Raw genomic sequence first — 14,709 nt, forward strand, 5'->3', positions numbered from 1 at the left:
GTCTTTGGGGATTTGAGCTGTTTTCAAACATAAAACTAGTGTTTGTTTTTATTTTTGGGTAAGGAAGGTGGTAAAAGGAGGCAGGATTATATTCATTTGAGAAGGAAAGAGACCTTTTATAAAGTAGGGAAATTCATTTATTTCACAATATAGTTCTTGAGCCATTGTAATAAGTCAGATACCTACCTACATATGGGAAATTCAAAGATGAGTGAGGTACCTTTCTTGTCCTTAAGTCATTCACATTTTAGTGAGGTGGTAAGATATTTAAATCAAGATTTAGAGCAAAGAGCCTGACCAGACGGTAGTACAATGGATAGAGCATCGGCCTGGTAAGCTGAGGACACAGAATTGAAACTTCAAGGTTGCCTGCTTGAGTGCAGACTTATCTGGCTTGCACACAGCCTCACCAACTTGAGCTCAGGGTGACTGGCTTGAGCCCAAAGGTCATTGATTTGAAGCCCAAGGTCACTGGCTTGGCTGGAGTCTTCTGGTCAAGGCACGTGTGAGAAGCAATCAATAAACAACTTAAGTGCCACAACTACGCAACTATGCACTGTTGCTTCTTATCTCATCTCCCTTCCTATCTCTCTCCTCCTTCTAAAAAAAAAAAAAAAAAAAAAAAAAAAAAAGAATTAGAGCAAAGAGCCCTGGCTGGGTGTCTAACTTAGAGCATAATTCTGGTACACCAAAGTTGGTAGGTTCAATCCCCAGGCCAGCACATACAAGATTCAACCAATGAATGCAATGAATGGATAAATAAATGGAACAACAAATTAATGTCTCTCTCTACCTCTCCCTCTTTCTAAAGTAACTAACTAACTAATAAATTAAAATACAGGGCAAAGATTAAATGTAATGAGTCCATAAACTATATAAGTGCAGAGGAGGTGTACAGAGATTGATTTGTTTATAAAAATGCTATGTGACTTTTTTTTTCCTTTACTAGACAAGTCTCACTGTGTAAAAAAAACCTAGAAATTATCCAGGAATGTGTCATAAACATTTCTTCAAGAAATAAATGAATTGCCTGACCGGGCAGTGGTGCAGTGGATAGAGCGTTGGTCTGGGACACGGAGGACCCAGGTTCAAAACCCCGAGGTCACCAGTTTGAGTGCGGGCTCATCTGGTTTCAGCAAGGCTCACCAGCTTGAGCCTAAGGTCGCTGGCTTGAGCAAGAGGTAATTGGTCTCTCTAGCCCTCCGGTCAAGGCACATATGAGAAAGCAATCAATGAGAAACTAAGATGCCGCTATGAAGAATTGATGCTTCTCATCTCTCTCTCTTCCAGTCTATCTGTCCCTATCTGTCTTTCTCTCTGTTTCTCTCTGTCACAAAACAACAACAACAACAACAACAAAAACCAAGTGTGAGATCTATTGGTATTAACCAACACACAAAGGTAACTGCAACACATCCTTGAATGGAAAAAACACTTAACATAACAGTATTGTGTGTGATAGAATCCTGTTTATGTGAGTGTGTGTGTGTGTGTGTGTGTGTGTGTGTGTGTTACGAGGTTATGAGGAATATATAGCACTTCATTACAGTAGTTACTTTTGGAGAGGAGGTGGGAGTAAAGTAAATTGGGGTGAGATAGAGCAAGACAAACTAGAGAAACTTTCTGAATTATAGACTTCTGTATTATTCATGGTTTTGAAAAAAGCATGTACTGTTTTTTTAAACTATATTAAAATAGCTTTATACAATGATTTTAAGAGGAAGGGAGTCCTCCCAAGTTATCAATACTTACATTTTTTTAAGGCTGGCTTTATTTATTTATTATTTTTTTTTTGAGAGACAGAGACAAGAATAAAGAGAGATGAGAAGCATCAACTCATAGTTGCATCACTCTAGTTGTTAATTGATTGCTTCTCATACATGCCATGCCTTGACAAGGGTTGGGGGGAGTGCTCAAGCCAAACCAGTGACCCCTTGCTCAAACCAACAACCTCGGGCTCAAGCCAGCGACCTCACTCAAGTTGTTGAGGCTGTGCTCAAGCCAGCAACCTTGGGGTTTTGAACCAGGGACCTCACCCTCCCAGGTCAACACTCTATCCACTGCACCACCACCAGTCTGGCCTAAATGATTTATTAATCATGGAGATTTTATGCAGTGTCGAGTACAGAGAAAGAACAGATTACCATAAAATGTAATGATTCTGAAAGGCTTCATGAAAAGGAAGCAACATTGATCTAGTCCTTGAACAACAGGCAGATTTGTCAATAAGTGAAGATGGGGGATGGGAGGCATTCAGGCTTAAAATGACTTCAGCAAAGGTGTAGTCTTGGAAATAAATAAGATCTCTTGGATATTCCAATTATCTGTTGTTGTGTCACAAATCAAAATAAAACTTGATGACTTAAAACTGTGGTGATAGGCCCTGGCCGGTTGGCTCAGCGGTAGAGCGTCGGCCTGGCGTGCAGGGGACCCGGGTTCGATTCCCGGCCAGGGCACATAGGAGAAGCGCCCATTTGCTTCTCCACCCCCACCCCCTCCTTCCTCTCTGTCTCTCTCTTCCCCTCCCTCAGCCGAGGCTCCATTGTAGCAGGGATGGCCCGGGCGCTGGGGATGGCTCCTTGGCCTCTGCCCCAGGCGCTAGAGTGGCTCTGGTCACGGCAGAGCGACGCCCCGGAGGGGCAGAGCATCGCCCCCTGGTGGGCAGAGCTTCGCCCCTGGTGGGCGTGCCGGGTGGATCCCGGTTGGGCGCATGCGGGAGTCTGTCTGACTGTCTCTCCCCGTTTCCAGCTTCAGGAAATAAATAAATAAAAAATAAAATAAAATAAAAAAAATAAAAATAATAAAAAAAAAAAACTGTGGTGATATATTGTCATCTCTCCCAGTTCTGGGGACTGAGTAGGCTCAGATATGTCAGCAGTTCTCTTGGTGGGTTTCATGTGGTTGAAGTTAGTGGATGGAGCAGGAGTCATCTCAAAATTTTCTCACTTCCCTGACCGCTGGTTGATGCTGGCTGTTGGCTATCAGCCAGAATACTTACATGAAGTCTTGCCATTGAGACCTGGGCTTCCTGGCAACACGGTGGCTGGGTTCCAACAGGACCAGGCTGACACTGCATTACCTTTTATTACCCAGCCTCAGAAAGCAGACAGCATGACGTTGGCTAGAGTCACAGCCCCATTCAGTTTCAAGAAAAGACACCAGAGATGCCACCCCCTACCCCTGTGGAAGAAATGCCAATGCCACATTGTAAGAAGAACATGTGGGATGGGAGATCTTGCCATGAGCTCTCCGGTTTGCCTCAGTTTCCACACTGAAGTCTCTCCACCCAGGAGCCACCGTTGCCCATCTGCATTACCCCTGCATCCATCAGCCTTGGGGTTTGCACCTCCCACACATGAGAAAAGCAGAGGATTTGGAGCAAATAGATAATAGAGGGAGTTTTTTGCTTTGAAAAGATTACTGTGAGCCTGACCTGTGGTGGCGCAGAGGATAAAGCGTCAACCTGGAAACACTGAGGTCACCGGTTCAAAACCCTGGGCTTGCCTGGTCAAGGCACATATGGGAGTTGATGCTTCCTGCTCCTCCCCCTTCTCTCTCTCTCTCTCTCTCCCCTCTCTATAATGAATAAATAAAAATCTAAAAATAAATAAGAATAAATTAATTAAAAAAAAAGAAGATCACTGTGATGCTATCTTATAGGGAAGTCTAGAGAAAGGAGAGATTAAATAATAAAAACAGTAGGTGCTGAAGCTGTTGCCCCCACTTATCAACTCCGCTGCTCAATTCAGAATGATGCCTACGTTGGATTGACAAGAGTCCCCCATGTTCTGCCCAAAGCATTCAGTCTTCAAGATGCTCTCAATGGGCCTCAAGCCTTATAGGACCAGATGCTTCTATGCCTGGCAGGAAATTATTGGACCATGGGAGGTAATTGAAAATTTTGAGAATACAAAGGTACCACTACAGGGTTACTGACATTTCTCCAACTGAGCGAAGGCTAGGTTACCTGGGAATCAAGCCTGACTTGACCGCCAACTCGCTCACTTCCCAAGCACTCTGGTAGCCTGCAGTGCTGCAGAGCAAAATGAAAAGAAGCGGGGAGGCTGCGGGGTCCGCCTGGACTAGCAATTTGAAGCTTAGCTGCAGTCATTCCCAGCTTCCCTCAAGTCCTGTTAAGAGGTTTGTGTCAGGCTATGAAAATGGTAGCATTTAGCCCGGTTTTTAAAGTTCACCCCCCCCCCAGCTATTATTATTTTATTGGACAAACTGTCAAAATCCACCTGCTCTTTTTCTCAGAACTCCTTTCTCATTGGCACAAGACAGAGTCATTTTCCCTAATACCATGTAATTTAGTAGAGGCTGTGTCAATTGCATAAAATATTTTTAATCTCCATAATTAAGAAGCTGCTGGTCTGACAGCTTTGCTCTCTTACTCCCCCTCAGCTAGATGCAGGGATGTAGAAAGCCATTTTAAAAGAGCACTAAAGTAAAAATGACATGCTGTTTCCCCCCCTAAGGGCCATCTCATGGCTATCACCAGCCTCCCTAGACTCCCTCCTATAGAGTTTCACTTATGGCTTCTGCAAAAGTAGGAAGGACACTATGCCAAGTTTCTTCAGACCATCTTCTCTGCATTCCCAGGAAATGTATACCCTATTTCCAGCTTGGATATAGAGGAAATCCAGATTGCCCCTTCTTATGACTATTTGAGGTCAGTTCTGAATACAGTGTTTGACACAGAAGTAGTCACCAATAAGTTTGGATCAAACAAATTGAATAACCAAAGTTAGAGGTCAAAGAGAAATTCAGAGGTGAGACGTCACAGAACATTGCAGTTGGTGGCAAGGAGCCTTTGAAGATGGTACTCCATTTTTCTTTACTTTTGGAAAAAACAAAGGGACAATTCACCAAGATTGCCATATATTCAACTCCTTTCTTCTGTGTTTTGCTAGTTTGACAGTATACTCAGGTGTAGCCTTATAAAAAAAACTCACTTTATCCTCAATAATTCTATTAAGTAAAAAAGTTTTTTATCACTATGTTAAAGATTAGGGAAATGAGGTATAACAAAATCATCTTGATAGACTGGAATATGCTGCTACAACACATTTACCCTCAACTCTAAGTTGCCTAATAGAACAAGAGTTTATTTCTCCTTCACAGTATGTATGACACAGCAGTTGACCTGGTTGGGGAGAGGTGGGATGGTAGTATCTGCTCCATGTAGTCATCCAGGTACCCAGGCTTATGGAAGCGCAAAGATATTTCAGCTGCATCCTGTGTAACTTGAGATCTAAAAAAAGATGGACAATTACTCATGGATTTTACACTGTTTCATCCCAGAAATGACACACACTCTTTCAGTTGCATTTCATTAATTAGTGCTAGCCATGTGTCCTCACATAGCAGTAAGGGGGAAGAACTGTAGAAGAAATGGAATATATGGTAAGCATTACTATGACTACTCTATGAGAATTTGCCCACCATCACATAGCTATTAAGTGGCAAGATCGGCATCTAGACCCAAGTGGTCTTACAATAGAGCCCAGGCCCTTATGCATTGCATTTACTTTTCATAACTTCATCATGCCATTTGGGGGATAGAGGTGGCCATGGTGTGGGAGGCAGCTGTGGTATAAAAGGAACATCCCTGGACTTGAGACAGGTGGCTTTGCATATTCATTTTGCCACTTACTTGTTGTGAGACCTTGGCTAAGGCCCTTAGCCTCTCTGCTAAGGACAGTTTTACCATATATAAAGTAGGGATGAATAAAACTCATTTTGATCATTATAAAGAAGAGAATATGAGAACCATCATGACTTATAACACCTCCTTAGCTGTTTAAATCTGAATTCCGATTATTTCTTCTCCCTTCCCCTTTTTCTTCCATGCAAGTGCCTTCCTAGGGTGTAAGTACTTACATAGTGCGAACTTTCACTCAGAGTTCTTGTTGAAATTTGGCCAGAGAAAAGACTTCAGTAACCTGATCCCAACACTCCTAGCATTGAAGTTCTGACTCTGGCCCTGGCCTGGGTAGCTCAGTCAGTTAGAGCATTGTTCAGCTACGCCAAGGTTGAGGGTTCAGTCCCTGGTCAGGTCGCATACAAAAATCAACCAAGGAGTGCATAAATAAGTGGAACAACAAATCAACGTGTTTCTCTCTCTCTCTCTCTCAAGTAAAAAAAAAAAAAAAAAAAAAAAAATTGAAAAGAAAGTTCTGATTCTGTCACCAGTCCTTTTCCTGATATCAGTAATTTTTTTCATATGTTGCTAAGCACAACTCATTCATGACTTCAGGTAAAAGGAAAGGATAATGTCAGAGTGGAATTAAAAGTTGTGTCTTAAGAGCAGTTTTACATTTAAAAACACTGTAAGTGTTGGCACCTCTCTAGAAAGTAAATGTCAAGGCACATTAATATGGAGTGAATGCCAATGCCTTCCTGTATCAATTTATTGAGAAAGAATGTTTGGTTTATTATTATATCCTCTTCTAAACGCTGAAAATAGGTCCTCTATATCAGTGGTCCCCAACCCCCGGGCCGCGGACCAGTACCAGTGTGTGGGCCATTTGGTACTGGTCCGCAGAGAAAGAATAAATAACTTACATTATTTCCGTTTTATTTATATTTAAGTCTGAACAATGTTTTATTTTTTAAAAATGACCAGATTCCCTCTGTTACGTCCATCTAAGACTCACTCTTGATGCTTGTCTCATAAGTTCGACAATTATATTTTAAAATACCACAGTTTTTACGCCGGTCGCATAATTTTATTTTGTGCATTTATCCGTCCCACCCTAAAGGCCGGTCCATGAAAACATTTTCTGACATTAAACTGGTCCGTGGCCCAAAAAAGTTTGGGGACCTCTGCTCTATATTGTTTTAATGTTATTTAGAAAAAAATTAAACATCTATTAAAGCTACTAGGTAATAGGGGGATAAAGTCTTACTTAGAAGAATAATGGGCTATTCGCCTGGGAAAGGAAAACAAATGGATTCCTGTGGGAAGGTGCATAAACTCAGAAGGCCCCCGGGTAATTGTTTCGGAGAGTATCAGTAGAGATCATTTACAATCTTAGGAGTCAAGGTTCATGGCAAAAGTAATGAGCTTCCCTGAAGCAGGGCTCCTTTATCAAGAGGAGCCTGAAGCACCACCACTTTTATTTCTTATTTTGCCTTTCTTGTTAGCATCACAAGCATACTGACACATTGGTTGCAGTTTTGGACTGGCATTAGACAAATGTGGGTTTGATAACCAGCTCAGCAAATGACTAGCTGTGGGACTTGGTGCAAGTCATGTCAGCCGCTGAGCACCTGTGTCCTCCTCTGTGACATTGCATTGTGATTAGTAAATGAAGGATAGCACTTGGCAAGGTTACAGATGGTGTACCTGGCATGTTTGACACCTGGAACAGATCATTTTTAAACTCACTCCTCTAGATAATAAAATTATTTTCAGTAATAATCATTTTCTGAATTTAGCCTTTAGTTTCAAAATAATTCATAGTTTAAAAGAATAAATTTAATTTTTAAGATCTAAACTGAAGGGTAGCAGAATTTGTTACCCCAAAATATGCCTCTTTGTCATATTGATCATTTTAGTCTAATTATTTTTAAAGAAACAGCAGGCACAGGACAAGTCTGAAAACCACGTAGATGCTACTCTGGTGTAAAAGACTCTTTTTTTTTAATTTTTTTATTTTTATTTTTCTGAAGTTGGAATCGAGGAGGCAGTCAGACAGACTCCCGCATGCACCCGACTGGGATCCACCTGGCACGCCCACCAGGGGGCGATGCTCTGCCCATCTGGGGCATCGCTCTGTTGCAACCAGAGCCATTCTAACACCTGAGGCAGAGGCCAAAGAGCCATCCTCAGCGCCCGGGCCAACTTTGCTCCAATGGAGCCTTGGCTGCGGGAGGGGAAGAGAGAGACAGAGAGGAAGGAGAGGGGGAGGGGTGGAGAAGCAGATGGGCATCTCTCCTGTGTGCCCTGGCCGGGAATCGAACCCAGGACTACTGCACGCCAGGCGGATGCTCTACCACTGAGCCAACCCGCCAGGGCCAAGACTCTTGTATAAGGGAAATCTTCATTTGTGAGGGTGTCTCCCTCACTGTACTAGGAAGAGGAGATGACCAAGTTTCTCTAACCTTATCAATGGAGGAGGTACAGGCAAATCTGCATGAAAACCATACCCGTGTTTACTGTGCTTTCCCGGTATCCCCCAAAAGTGGTTCCCCCACTCCACCACCTCTTTCTTTGTCTCTAGCTGCAGATGGTATTTGAAGTGGTAGCTTCGTCCATTACAGAGAGTTACTCACGTTTCCTGGTTATCTCCCACCTTCACAGGAGGTATACATGTCATTAAACTTGTTTTTCTCTTGTTAATCTGTCTTTGTGTTCCATGTGTCTCAGCTGAGAACCTAGAATGGTAGAGAGAACGTTACTTTTCCTTCTCCAAAGCTTGAACTAAATTATACACATACTCAACAATTACACCTTGCCGGTTTACTGTTGTAGGTTTTAAACTTTAATTTTAAAAAAATTGTCACAGAGAATGATTGAATTAAATTAATCCAGGTTTGTTTCTTCATCTTTAGAGCCACTGTACTATCCTGGTTTATTTATATTTACTGTTTAAATGTAAGGATAGGTTGGTGACACAATGCCTCAGTGAGCTTGAACAGCTCCGAAACATTACCAGCTTACTACTGAAGCAAACCTCTGAGGCTGTGTCCATAGGTGTCAGGGTTGACTGAAACCAGGGGTTCTCTGCATTAACTTCCATTTAGAGCACAATGTTTATTAAGAGCTAAGTAATAAATATTTCCTATTTGGAAGTATTATATAATAAATATTATATATACATATTATGTAATAATCTTATACATCTATAAGTTTATATATAGATATGTACTATATAATATTATGAAAACTCAATGATTTTGAAGGTAGGTCAACCAAAGATGTTATAGTGAAGAGCATGTTATCATTGACATTATTTAAAATTGTGGGCATATGGTAATAATGAAAAGCAGACAGACTAGGCTAGTTTTTTTAAATTCTTTATAGACAGTGCACCCTCTATTGTTGTACCAGAGCCAGCCACTCCTACTGCCCTGCCCTTGGCATACAGCAAGCACCTGACATGCATCAAACTATTAATATTTCTCTACAAGTCTTTTAAAACCAGAGAGAGTCCTAGGGTCTTTTGTGTTGCAAAGAGGAAAAAAAAAACAGAGACATTGGAAATATGACTTAATTTCCTAATAAAGAAGCATCATAATCTTTTAAAAACAGCAATGTTTTCCTGTAATAATAGCAATAAATGCTTTTTAATTTAAAAAATATACAATATTATTAAAAAGTATACAAAAAGCAATAAAAGTCTCTGGAGTCATGTTATCCAAAGACAACGATAATAACTTATTGATCCCTTACTGTATGTATCCCAGGAGCTGCACGTTCATTTTATTATTTTAACTTTTATTATAAACCTATGAAGTAGGTTCATTTATTTTACTGCCTTTTTTTTTTTTCAGAAAAAAGATAACTGAGACCTAGAAAAGTTATGTAAGTAGCCCATGGTTATAAGCCTGAGCTCATAAGTGGCAAGCTGGTAGGCAAATTCTGTTTGACTAAAAGCCAACCCCTTAACAGCTCTGCTATTTTATATCTTTATAACCTCACTTCTAGGAATATATTCAAAGGAAATAAACCAAATTGTTTTCAGAGATTTATAAATGAGGATATTTATTATAGAAATAGTTGTAAAAACTGTATTTATGTACATATAAGAAATATGAGAAGGAAACAATAGGACATTACCAATGGTTAACTCTTAGTTCCTGAATTATTGACTTTTTATTTTATTATATATATTTTTCAATATTTCCTGAAATTTCTATGATAAGAATGTGAAATTTCTATATGAAATCTTCTAAAAACTTTTAATGTATTTTTTTAAATGTTGGTAAATTTTTAGTGACTCGTCAACTCATCAATCAATGAAACCTGATCTTTCATATACAGTTTGATTTAAATGTTCTGTATAGCTCACATTTTCCAACAATATCTGGACTAGGCTGCAATTAAATGTCACTGTATTGTCTTTTCTTCATGTCTCCTTTAACATGCAACTGGTTAGTGGCTTTAATTCTACCAATTCTTTGATTGTTCCTAAACTTTCCAGTGAGAAGGCATTCATTAACTTTTTTTTTAAGTTTATTTTATTTTATTTTTTTTAAGATTTTATTTATTCATTATAGAGAAGGAAGAGAGAAAGAAAGAGAGAGAGAGAGAGAGAGAGAAGGGGGGAGGAGCAGGAAGCATCAACTCCCATATGTGCCTTGACCAGGCAAGCCCAGGGTTTCGAACCGGCGACCTCAGCATTTCCAGGTCGACGCTTTATCCACTGCGCCACCACAGGTCAGGCCTCATTAACTTTTTTGACTGCTTTTTGTAAAGGACATCCAATTCTTTTGTCTCATTAGGAAGTTAAAGAAAGGAATATTTACACAGCCCAACTTCTCCAATCAGAAGGAATATTTTTTTTTTCTCATCTTAAATTCCCCCCCCTCCCCCCTGTAACTACTTCTCTCCAGAAATGTTGGACATGGTTAGCAGTTTTTATCACAGGCATAAGCTTCCTGGATATCCGAGCAATGATATGTTAGTTGTGGGATCCTCAGCAGGTCTCATTACATGGGACTCACTTTTCTCATCTATAAATGAAGACACAAAGTTATTGAGCTCTAAAGCCCTTGCCTAGAATAAATCCTCTGGTAAAAACAGTACCGTAAAGCAGTGGTCCCCAACCCCTGGGCCGCGGACTGGTACCGGTCCTTGGGACATTTGGTACCTGTCTGCAGAGAAAGAATAAATAACTTACATTATTTCCATTTTATTTATATTTAAGTCTGAACGATGTTTTATTTTTAAAAAATGACCAGATTCTCTCTGTTACATCCGTCTAAGACTCACTCTTGACGCTTGTCTCGGTCACGTGATACATTTATCCGTCCCACCCTAAAGGCCGGTCCAGGAAAATATTTTCTGACATTAAACCTGTCTGTGGCCCAAAAAAGGTTGGGGACCACTGCCGTAAAGGACTGGGTATTCATTCTTCTAGTCTCAATGGTGAAGGAAGATGGACCTAAAAAGATCAATTCTCTGAAAGGTACCTGAGCAAGGGGCTTAGAGTGTAATATTGAGGAAAGATGCTGAATTTAGAACTAAATGACCCCAAAAGAAGGCTCAATTGTAATTTATTAGTTACATGGCCTTGAGCACGTTATGTAAGCTCCCGGTTGCTTTTCAGATTTTCTCATTGTCTTGATATTCTATGGTTTCTGAACAAAGTATCCAGATGTGGATTTCTTTTTGTTTATCCTGCTTAGGAATGGCTGAAATTTTTGAATTGATGTGGATGATATCTTTCATTGCTTTTGGAAAATTCAAATATTCAAATATGACCATGGCCAAATGATATAAAGTCTGGGAATGGCTTCAAAATACAGCATAAAGACATAAAAAGAAAGAGAAAATTCCAAAATGCAGCTAAATCTTGATAATCATGGAATTTGGGTCACAGGCATATGGGGTTTATAGTACTATACTCTCTACTTTTTTCTTTTATGTATGTTCAAATAATTTTATAATAAAAAATAAGAAGATATAAGACACAAAACAACCATTCTCTCTCTTTCTCCTGGATCTTCAATAAAGTACACATCAAACCTTCTAAGTCTATCCTTTATATATCTTAATGCTCATATATTCCATATATTTATCTCTCATGTGACATTCTGGGAAATTTATTCTGACCTGTATGCAATTATATTTAATTTGTTACTGAATGTTTAATTTTGGTTATTATAATTTTATGTATAGACATTCTTGTTTTTATCTTTTTCAAATATGTTAGGTTACTTTCTTCAGAAGTTGTTTTTTTTTTTTGTTTGTTTTTTTTTAAGTGAGAGACAGGGAGGCAGAGAAACAGATTCCCACATGTGCCCCAACCAGGATCCAACTGGCAAGCCTTCTACTGGGCAATACTTTGACCTTTTGGGGTACTGCTCTGTTGCTCGGCAACTGAGCTATTATAGTGCCTGAGGTGAGGCCATGGAGCCATCCTCAGCACCCAGAGCCAACTTGCTCTACCATTCTAGCCATGCTGCAGGATAGGAAGAGAGAGCACAAGAGAGAGAAGGGGGAGGGAAAGGGTTGGAGAAGCAGATGGTCACTTCTCCTGTGTGCCCTGAGTGGGAATTGAACCTGGGACTTCCACACACCGGCTGACGCTCTACTGCTGAGCCAACCGACCAGGGGACCAGGCCCTGTTCTATTTGTAAAGGTTCTTGCTAATGGTACCTTGCTTTTGTGCTTGGTTATTTTTTACTGGATGCTGCTCATACATTTGAGAAATTATACATAGGATTCTTCATGGTCTAGGACAAACATGTTTTCCTCTAGAGAGGACATACATTTGATTCTGCCCGGTACTCAAAGGCATCGCCAACTATAGACCATTTTAAAATAAATTTAGAAGTTTCAGTTTTTTGGATTAACCAAATTCAATGATGTGAACCATGACTACAAATTTGAGTGTAACTTCTTGTAACTTTCAGTCTTTTCCTCCTGGACCTAGGGCTCAGCAACAAAGCAGTTTTCTTGAAGCCCCTGAAGTGGGGGGGAGAGGTACAACCTTTTGGTGCCTCGCTTCTTTGAAATGAAGGGGATTCTTCTTAGGGAATCAAGCTTTGGCAGGACTGGGCTTTGATTTACCTTTTCCTTACCTTGTGAGACCAACAACACTGGGAGGTGAGGTAAGCAGCTTACTTTCCTGGAAAGAGATGAGTAATAATCTAGGTCCAAATTCTTCATATATAAGATGGGGCTGATATTCTTTCACTCAGAATTACAAGTGCTATACAAGATTTAAAATGCCCTTTTAAATTGTAAATCACAATATACACTTACCTTGGAACCTTTAAGGTTTATAGAACTTACTTGAGTTGCATGCATTACTTGGAGGATATGTGTATTTTACTATGTTGTGTCCATATATTTCATAAGATCTTCAAAGGATCCAGTGACTTCTAAAATATCTTTAAAATGCAATTAAAAATAGAAATTATTATTAGAAATCAAACAAGTACAAGAAAAGGGCAGTACATTTTGCTGGTATTTATTCATTTAGATGTTGCTGAATTTTCAAAATGTCTGCCAATGACCAAAATAATGATTCTTCGCTCAATGAAATCATATCTTTCTTTCTGTTTTCTTCTAAACTATACTTCCACATGGATGAAGTTCAAGGGTAAGGGAGAAAAAAATACTTATATTTCCAATAAATGCATTGGTCCTAGTTCAAGTTTAGCATCTGGTAGGAAGAGCATTCTGTTCCTTTTATAATTTATTCCTTACAGGTTTCTATTCATGGGTAGGCAGGCTCTTAGAATGTTAAAGCTGGCTGGATCTGCACAGATCATATCACTCACTGCCCTAATTTACATTGAAGGACACTGAGTAGAGGACAAAGATAAATTTATTAGGATAATAAATGCAGCCAATATTTCAGAGGCTTTCTCCTAATTAAAATGTTTCTTTACCCTAAAATAAATAGTAGTCAGCAGACTCTGACATGCCCCCTGCCCCACTCCACCTTTCCTCTATAGCAGGGGTCCCCAAACTACCCCTATAGCAGGGGCCGCATGTGGCCCCCTGAGGCCATTTATCCAGCCCCTGCTGCACTTCCAGAAGGGGCACCTCTTTCATTGGTGGTCAGTGAGAGGAGCACATTGACCATCTCATTAGCCAAAAGCAGGCCCATAGTTCCCATTGAAATACTGGTCAGTTTGTTGATTTAAATTTACTCGTTCTTTACTTTAAATATTGTATTTGTTCCTGTTTTGTTTTTTTACTTTAAAATAAGATATGTGCAGTGTACATAGGAAATTGTTCATAGTTTTTTTTATAGTCCGGCCCTCCAACCGTCTGAGGTTACAGTGAACTGGCCCCCTGTGTAAAAAGTTTGGGGACCCCTGCTCTATAGCATTGCTAGTGTTATTCTTCGAGGCCCTGATTACATATCTTCTCTTCTGTGATCCTTTCCTACCTCAGATGAGACTTCTTGATATACCAGAATTCCTACTATAACTTTACATCCTTTTTTTTACAAAAAGCAAGTCTTTCCAGAATTTGAGTCAGAGAGAAGTCAATGATGGAAAGTTTGAAAATGTGTAAATTTAATTCCTCAGCTGAAAGTTGGCAGTCATTTATTCTTTCATTCAGCAAATATTTACTGTCTTCTAATGTGCTAGGTGCTGAGATTGCAATAATGAACAAACAATAATGAACAAAAGACGTTTATGGTCCCTGTCCATTTCACCATCTCCACACCATCACTTTAGTCACCGTCATGTCTCATTTGGGCAGCTCCATCTACCTTCCAACTCTATTTAGCCCCTGCTTATACTCTGATCTCCCTTTGATCCATTCTTTACCCAAGAGCCTGAAGAATCTTTTGATCATGTTTAAAATCCCTCTTTAAAGTCCTCAGAAGTTTCACTTTCAGAACAGTAGTATGAGGAGCTCTGTGAACCCATTCCTCAGAGAGGACCCTGTGAAGAAAGATTTATTTGATATGAAATTCCAAGAAGGAATTCATCTGCTGGGAAAGACTTCCCATGGTTGACCAAGGACCCAAATTTTATAAATAATAAGCGTCTAGCAGCCATGTGCTCACA

The sequence above is a fragment of the Saccopteryx leptura genome, chromosome 2, assembly GCF_036850995.1.
Source record: "Saccopteryx leptura isolate mSacLep1 chromosome 2, mSacLep1_pri_phased_curated, whole genome shotgun sequence".
NCBI classification, from domain to species: Eukaryota; Metazoa; Chordata; class Mammalia; order Chiroptera; family Emballonuridae; genus Saccopteryx; species Saccopteryx leptura.